Below are 8,070 nucleotides of genomic sequence, written 5' to 3'. Positions count from 1 at the left end.
ACCTTCACTCCCACCCCACCGTTCCCATCCACTCCCCGCCTCTCCCTCTTCTTTCTTCCCTTCTCTCCCTCTCCTCTTTCTCTTGGTTCTGGTTCATTTAGGATCCCGGTGACTCTGTTCCCAACTACTTCTCCTGGTACCTCTGTTCCCATCTCTCTAAGCCTCCTGGACCGTCTCCTCTACCCTGATGGGATCACCCTGCAGGCTGGAAGGATTTACAGCACGCCCTACCTCAGCCCCCACCTGGCTCACCAGACACAGCATCTGCAGGAAGGTCACTTTCTTTCAGTGCCGGCAGAGGCAGAGGAGGTCCTGGCAGAAGCAAATAAATACATCAAGTTTCCAGCTGGGTCTGGAGATAAGGGCTCCGGGAGAGGAGGCTGAAGCACTCACAGGCGGGGCATGGGCTCACCCTCCCTTGCCCCTCCACACTGGCTTTCCCAGTAAAACCTATTTGGGGCCCTTCAGATAGGTTGCAGAGAGCTATGCCTGGGGGCTGTCCCTCCTGGGAGGTCACTGCATGAAGAGAACCTTCCGCATTTTGGAATGGGTAAGAACAGATCTAAGGAGTGAAAATATGACAAATCCAAGCTACTGCCCTAGGTGGGTGGTGAGGGACATTTAGCCCCAGAGCACAGGAGGTGAAACAGGTCAGGAGAAGAGACACCTTTCCAGAGTCTCACAGAAAGTCAGTGGAAAAGCAGGTACAACCCCCTGACCTCTGATCTCCTGCTCCAGACTCCCTTACACTGAATTGTACCCGGTTGTCCCCAAGACCTGGCCATTAACACTGGCCTTGCCTGGGTGTCGCATTAGAGGCACCTCTGCAACATGCCACCTCAGGAAGCGTTCTCCTTTCCTCCAGATTTCTGCCCCAACCAGCTGCCTGGCTGGCGGTTCTCTCTGTGGGGCCTGGCTGGGGGCCAACATGCTATTACTAGAGCTGCTGCAATTGAGGCACAACCTCAGTCTCTCAGGGAGTACAGGGGGCTAATACAGACCTGAAGTGGACCACCTGTCCCATCCAGATAAAAACCATCAGAGAGGCCTCATTGGAGAGTCTCAAGGGCCTTTAAACCAAGGTCAGTGATGGCCACCAAGATTGGCCTGTCTTGGACCAGAGAAGCTGCGCACTGGGGACATTTCACAGTCCTACCTACTTGTGACCTCCATCTTGGCTTCAGTTTCCCCAATAAAGTGAAGGAGTAGGGATAGAGAACCTCCAGGCTCCAAGCTCTGATGTTCTGTGACTCTGGACAGCTCCCTATTCACTACAGTGGGTGCAGGATGTCTTTCCAGGTAGGTCACCTATTGAAGCAGATGGAGCCTGTCCTGGGGATGCTAGCCTTCCAGAAGCCCCAAGGTTCACACAAAGGAGGCCTGAACATGCTGAGAGGTGCAGGAGCCTGTAATGTCTCTTAGAGCAGAGATGCCGTCTGCCTGGTTCATAGCTGCACCCATGCCTGGCAACATGGGGAGACTCAATCACTACTTGTGGAATGAATGACGTAGCTGACCCATTTCTGCATGCCCATCCCTTGGCTTCTGTGTGCTTTGCTTCTGACAACTCACACCTGCAACTTTCTTTCCAGGCCTGCCCTTGGGCTACTGGAGCTCATTGCCTACAGGCACAGAGAGGGAAATGCCTGGAAGTTTCCCTCCCCAGGGCACTCCCTGGCCAGTGTCTGATTGCTGTGAGTTCATTGAAGCCACTACTTTGCCTAAATCAGGACAAACTTTGAGGTGTGATTTCCCCACAGAGCATCCTGGGACACGACAGGCAGAGAACTCCTGAACTTGTCCGTTGCCTTGGATGAGTCTCAGAATCTGTGTTTATTGCGTCCCCTGATGGCACCAGGCAACAGAGAATTGAGGGTGGCAGAGCAGAAAGTCTATCTTCCTTCTGCATTGGGAGCTCCTGGCAGACTTGACCTTTCTTCCTGGGCCCATATACCTATTCAGTAATCAGATTTTATCTCTAATGATGTCCCCCTTCTATCCCCCACCCTCCTGCCGAATCCTGCTATATGAAGGGTCTTCAGGAAGTGTTTTGTAGCAGGAGGACCCCCACCCCACCCCGCCCATAGTTTTAGGGGGAGGGTTAGCTGGGCCCAGGTGTGCTGATGACCGCACTAGATGAGGCGGATGAAGTATGATGGGATGGAAAACAAGGAAACTACCCAGGGGGATAAAGACATCCTCCTGCAGGAAGCCCAGGTGGAGGCCTCCAGAAGCCCCAACTCATCCTCAAATTGGCTTCTCCTAAAGCCGAAGCACCCAAGGACCAGGGTGTCAGGGAACAGCACTGAAAGGGAAAGGCCCTCAGAGCACATCCAACCCATTCTTAGGAGTTGCCGAAGATCACACAGTGAGTCTGTGGAGCTGGCAGCCTTGTACTGCCTCCCCACTTGTTATAGACCAGGGTGAAATTCTCCCTTCTGTTTCCCATCTGGACAGTAAAGTGCTTCTCTTCTCGGCCATGGGACCAGGTAACATCTTCAGGATGTGAAGTCAGGTAGGAATGAACATCTTTGAGTTCATAAATGTCTCCTGTTCATAAATACTCAACTGAAGACTGAAGCTTTTATTGCTCTGAATATAGCTTTGGATCCCAGCATGGGCATTTCCAAGAACACATTTTTACCCTTTCAAGGATTCTGTGAAAGCAGAGAATCCTCTAGTTTGTATGTATGTCTATCCAAGAGAGCCCTCTGATCCTGCTCACACACTGAACCCCAACCCTGGTTATACGCTGAGCCCTGCTTCTGCTCACACCCTGAGCACTGATCCTGTTCACACACTGTGGACATAGACTGGTCTATCTCCAGATAAGGAGGTGTCTAATATGGTTCATTATAATTATGGCCAGTCTCATTTAAATTCATTTTGACACAATATTAGATTACTCTAATCATGCAATTTCCCAACACTTCTTTTTAAAGGGGATTTCTTGCTTATAGTGACTATTAAAACTGACTACTCAACATCCATTTCAGGACAAGATGATCATTACTCTAAACCAATAAATTCATCCCTTCGGCCAGTGACTGGCTCAGAGATGGGGAGACCTAAGTCAATGTGTTGATACGACCTAAGAGGAGGCTATGGCTTCTGGAATGAATCCAGTCTCTCTATCCACCAGTCTGTAACCAATAAGCATGTGACCCCAGCTGCCACTGAGCCCTCCAATGGCACCAAAGAACACAGTCTCGGGTTGCAAACCCTGTTAAGGGTGGCAGAGGAGAGACACAGAGAATCTGGGCCTGCTGATATCATTCAGTCTACCAGCCCTGCTTCTCGCTGTGAGATGTACACTTAATCATTTAAAACAGTTTAAGATGGGAATTTTGTTTGCTGCAGACAAAGCATCTGAAATGATTCCCTGCCCTCCCTTCCCTTCACCCTTCTATGGAGGGGGCTGGCTGCCCAGGACTCCCCTCTGGAGAGAGAGCCAGTGGGTGCCTGCACTGGGAAGAACTGCTAAGCCTGTTGCCCCTCACAGGCAGGAGTGCTGCCTTTTCCAGGCAGGGGTTCCTCATCTTCAGTGAGATAATTACACCTACAGGAGATGCCACTAGAAGAGCTGTCGTTAATTGTGATGGCAATAACATGATGGCCTTGCCAGCATGTTAAGCTAATTTCATGAAAGCACTAGGAGGAAGGTCATAGACTGGATCCAGATTATTAATAATGTCAAGCTTCATTTGAACAATTCAGGAAATTCCTCCCAGTTGCCTCCAGCAAACTGCCACAGGTTGTTACTTTCCTCTGAATCAACAGTCTTCCCATATGCAGATGTGGATTTCCCGCCCCCTAGAAAATAATTAAAATCACAGAACCCAATAAATACTTAAACAGATTGTGGTTTTAATTAAAAACCTTCCACCAAGCCTCTCTTCACATATAGGGGCACTGGAGACAGCCACAGCATCAGAATCTAGTTTAAAGTATCTCAGACTAGAAACCTTTATAAATCCTAATAGTAATTTCTGATTGCTATCTATACCATGGTGGGGGGAGAGGGTTGGGGAGTGAAGAGAGACATTTGAGGGCAGGGCCAAGGTCCTTCCCCTGTTGGGGGAGTCAGGACAGAAGCATGTGGAGGCATCTGCAGCAGAACATCTCATTCTATCTGGACCCAACTCTGCAAGGCAATAATGATGGCTAATTATAGCTATTGTTGAAAAAATAATAGCTCAGCCCAGCCGGTGTGGCTCACCGGTTGAGCATCGACCTATAAACCAGGAGGTCATGGTTCTATTCCTGGTCAGGGCACATGCCTGGGTTGGGGGCTCAATCTCCAGTGTGGAGTGTGCAAAAGGCAGCTGATGATCTATGATTCTCTCTCATCATGGATGTTTCTATCTCCCTCTTCCTCTCCCTTCCTCTCTGAAATCAATAAAAATACATCTTAAAAAAGGAAAAGGAAAAAAATAATAGCTCATTTCTGAGCACTATCTGAGTGCTAGGTACTAGGAGCTTTGCATGCATGGACTCATTTATTCTCCATAGCAACCCAATAGCATTGTTATTCTTATGTACACCCTTTTTTTCTAAGGCACAGAGAGGTTAAGTAACTTGGTCAAGGTCATGCAGCTAGTATATGGTGGAGTCTGATGATAGAACTTTCCCTCCTAATCAGTATGTAAAGTATATATAAGGGCAAGATGAAATGGAAGGTAGGAGGGAGGTTATAAACAGAGACTGGCTTCCCAAAGGAGTGGGCTTTCCACTGGAAGTTAGAAAAAGAAAGCAGCTTTTGAAAGGGAACACTGTGAGTGTGTGTGTGTGTGTGTGTGTGTGTGTGTGTGTGTGTGTGTGTAGGGGGGGCAGGGGACAGGACTACAGAAGCTGAAAGGTGGGAAGCACTGAGTGTTTAGGAGATTCTGGTTGTAGGGCAGCTGTGGGGAGGGTCTTCTGAGCAGGCTGCCATGCTGGGCATATTTGATGCCCTCCTGGCTCTTTTAGAGGTCCTCTCACATCCATTAAATCACCCATATGCTGCATTAAATGCAAGGCATGTACAATTCTGCGTGCAATGGTTGCAGCTGAACCTTAATCAAATATCCATTACTTCCAACTGCAGGTTTCTTTTCCTCTCTTAGAGCCCAAAGACTTTAGTTTTCAGAACTCAGACATTTTATAGTCCCCGACAAAGTCCTGAGACTTAGGGACAGTCTTCTAGGGCTTCAAACAGGGCTCAGAGAGAAAGAGCTCACGCGAGGGGGAGGATGGGAAAGGTACAGGAAAGTTCTGTCCCAGGAGGACTAAGTTCATTGATTTGTGCCAGGGACTATGCGTTCATGGAGTATTCAGACGGTGCCTATATTGTGTCTGGACCCTGGAAACAGTAGGGTGCACAGCGGAGGCTGTACTGTTAGTCAGGTAAGGAGGCTGCAGATTCCTGGGACGAACTTTTGCTGGATGGACATGAGAAAGAAAGCTTTGGTGCCTTAGTTAAGAGTCCCCCACTTCGGAGCATTGCCCCTCGGGGGGCGGGGGGCCGCGTAGGCCTTGGCGCGGGGATTTCAGCAGAAGCCCTTCTGGCCAGGCTTCCCCCCACCCCCGGCCTCGGCACCCGGCAGTCAGTGTCCAGCAGGGGGCGGGCTCGAACCAGGCCTAGGCCAGACACCTTAATTGAAGTGAGCCAGAGAAGCCAATGCCCGGATCTACTGGATTTCGACCCACGCCACCCTTGGGACCGTCAGGGTCCGCAACGTCGAAGTTAGAGATCTGCAAAAAACTGCCCGGAGCTCCAGCTGTCGGCTCTGGGTCTGTCTAGGGTCCATACTCCAACTTCGCCAAAAATCCTCAGCCCGGATTCTACAAATTCTGCATTTGGGGACCCCGCGCTGAGTCCTTGAAACCTTATCTCTTTCTTCTCCTCACACCTACTTCCACCCACCTGATTAGGGGCCTGTTTCTTTAACGATCAAAGACGTGGGCAGCGGTGGGGGTGGTATCTTAGTTCCGATTCTCCAGCCCCTCCGTAACTGTACCATTAACATTATAGTCATTAGACTGCTACTGCGCGCCTGGCGGCGCTAGACGACAAGCGCTCAATCTTTTAGCTGAGCTCGGAGGCTGAACCCGGAGTCGTGGCTCCTACCCCAGTTATTGGAGGACCTTGCCAGGAGCAACTCGGGCTTCAGGCTGCCGGGTCAGGCACTGGGCTCTCCGTCGTCGATGGCTGGGGTAAGGGTTGTCTATCCCGAGGGCACGCTCAGGGAACAAAAGCGCTCGCTGGAGAGTGGGCGGGAACCACAGGAGCCCGTGGGAGTCCGCGCCCTCTCTGGGTGGCCACTGCGCCCTTAGCCGCGGTCCTGGCGCTTGGAGCCCTACCTCCTGCTGAATTCGCCCGGCTTCTGCAGCCCCGGCAGGAAAGCAAGGGAAAAGGTTTTTTCTTGGCCCGCGGGTCCCGAAGGTTCCGGGTCGCTGGCGGGATGAGTCCCTGCGGTCCAGGGGAACACTCTGCGGAGAGTAAGCGAAACCATTCTCACTTCCACTCCTCAGCCTCTGTCTTACAGTCCCTCAACCCTTCCAAGATGTCCCCTGCTCTCCCGCCTCTGCGTCCACCTCCTCGCAAAAAGAACCAGGAGAGAGGAGGAAACTGGGTGGGGGGTCCACAAGCCAGGCGTGTACACGCGGGAGCCTGGATCCCTACCTCCGCGCCAGGCGCCCCGCCCCCACCCAGGAAAGGCTCCAGAACTCGCCATCCCGACCTGACTCTCCATTTTCAAAGCTGGGCTCTGCCTCCCCTAGACCCCTCTTCCCGGGCCAAGGCTTTTTGAATCGCCTCCTCAGGGCTCCCAAGACGCAGACAACACTCCTAGAAAGACCCCCTTACTCCGCAGACAAAGAGACTTTGCCCAGGTCCGCCGGCTGCGCCACTCCCCAACCCAGCCAGGCCCAAACCGCAGGGACGCACTTCCGAACTATGGACCCTTCCCCCATCCCACCACTGGCTCGAGGGGCTCTCACCCCTTCAACACCCCCCTCTGGGTCGGCTGTGGGGACTACAGTAGTAGGAGGAATGAAGTTCTGGCTCTGAGTCTGGGCTGAGCGAATGCGCTGGCCCCAGCCCGCTTGACCTCCTGTAGCGGCTGTAGGAGGTGGAGAAAGGAAGGAACGCGGAGTGTGGGTGCGCCAGTCGGTCCATATTTAATTTACAAAGGATCCTCGGATCCCGGATCCGGTGATCTCTTTAGATGCAGCACTCACCGCTCGGCTCTCCCCCCCCCCCCCCCCCCGCCCCCCCCCCCCCCCCCCACCTCCTAGCTCATTAAAATGCCCCACATTTAAATCTGAAAATTGAGCTTCTCAGAGGGCCCTAACCCACCGCCAGAGACCACCCGCCCCCCAGCCCGGGGTGAGGACTGGGGGCCTAGGACGACCCGAAAGCTCAGTGTCCACGAAAGGACTGGGGAGCTCGAGAGCTTTGTGTGTGTCCGGGAGCCTGTACCCGTTTTCTAATTCGGGCCAGCAACGCTGTCTCCAGGGTCGTAGTGGGCAGTGCAGGGGGGCAAGAATCAACTTTTAGCCAAATTCCTGTTACCTCCGCGCCTCTGCTTCCTGGTCGCTAAAATAAATGTCGGGGTTTAGCCAGAGACAACGAGTGAGAGTCGGAAACAGCGAGTATTGTATGTCGAGGCTGGCTGTTGTGTGAGACACTGGAAGGTGGAGAGCGGTACAGACTGTGGAAACCCTGGGTGGGGTTGGCGGTGTGTTTGCTTGTGAGGCTGTGAAGAAGATATCAAGATATCGGTATTCCCAGTCCACTGTGCTCAAGAAGAGCAGACGTTTTGTAGCCATCCCTTTTGGTGCTGCTGCCCCACGCACCCTTCGCCTCTAGCTGTCAAGACCTGAGGGTGAGGCGTTGGATGCGCTCAGGCAAGCTTCCTGGGAGCGGAGTCTGACACCCACGCGCCCCGTCTGGTCCCTCTTGGCGGCGCGCACAAGCCTGAGAGCTGGGCAGTGGGTTTCAGCGCTAGTGTAGCCACAAAAGACCAAACGTGGGGTCTGCTTAGAAGGCTGGTCAGGGTAGGCGGTGGACTGCGGGGGGTGGCGGGG

At 52.6% G+C, this 8,070-nt stretch overlaps 1 long non-coding RNA gene across 1 annotated transcript in view; it reads right to left on the bottom strand.

Annotated features, from left to right (window-relative positions):
• Positions 1 to 295: 295 nt before the first annotated feature.
• Positions 296 to 8,070, bottom strand: part of LOC102242724 — an 8,783-nt gene continuing 1,008 nt past the window's right edge. The window contains exons 2-3 of the long non-coding RNA XR_001359921.1: positions 5,906 to 6,471; positions 296 to 312 (exon numbers count right to left, since the gene is read on the bottom strand). This is a non-coding gene — a long non-coding RNA (uncharacterized LOC102242724). The remainder of the gene's footprint in view (positions 313 to 5,905; positions 6,472 to 8,070) is intronic.

This window comes from Myotis brandtii, unplaced genomic scaffold, assembly GCF_000412655.1.
Source record: "Myotis brandtii unplaced genomic scaffold, ASM41265v1 scaffold74, whole genome shotgun sequence".
Lineage (NCBI taxonomy): Eukaryota > Metazoa > Chordata > Mammalia > Chiroptera > Vespertilionidae > Myotis > Myotis brandtii.
The sequence above is the reverse complement of the archived record's forward strand: the minus strand, read 5'-3'. Positions and strand labels throughout refer to the sequence as shown.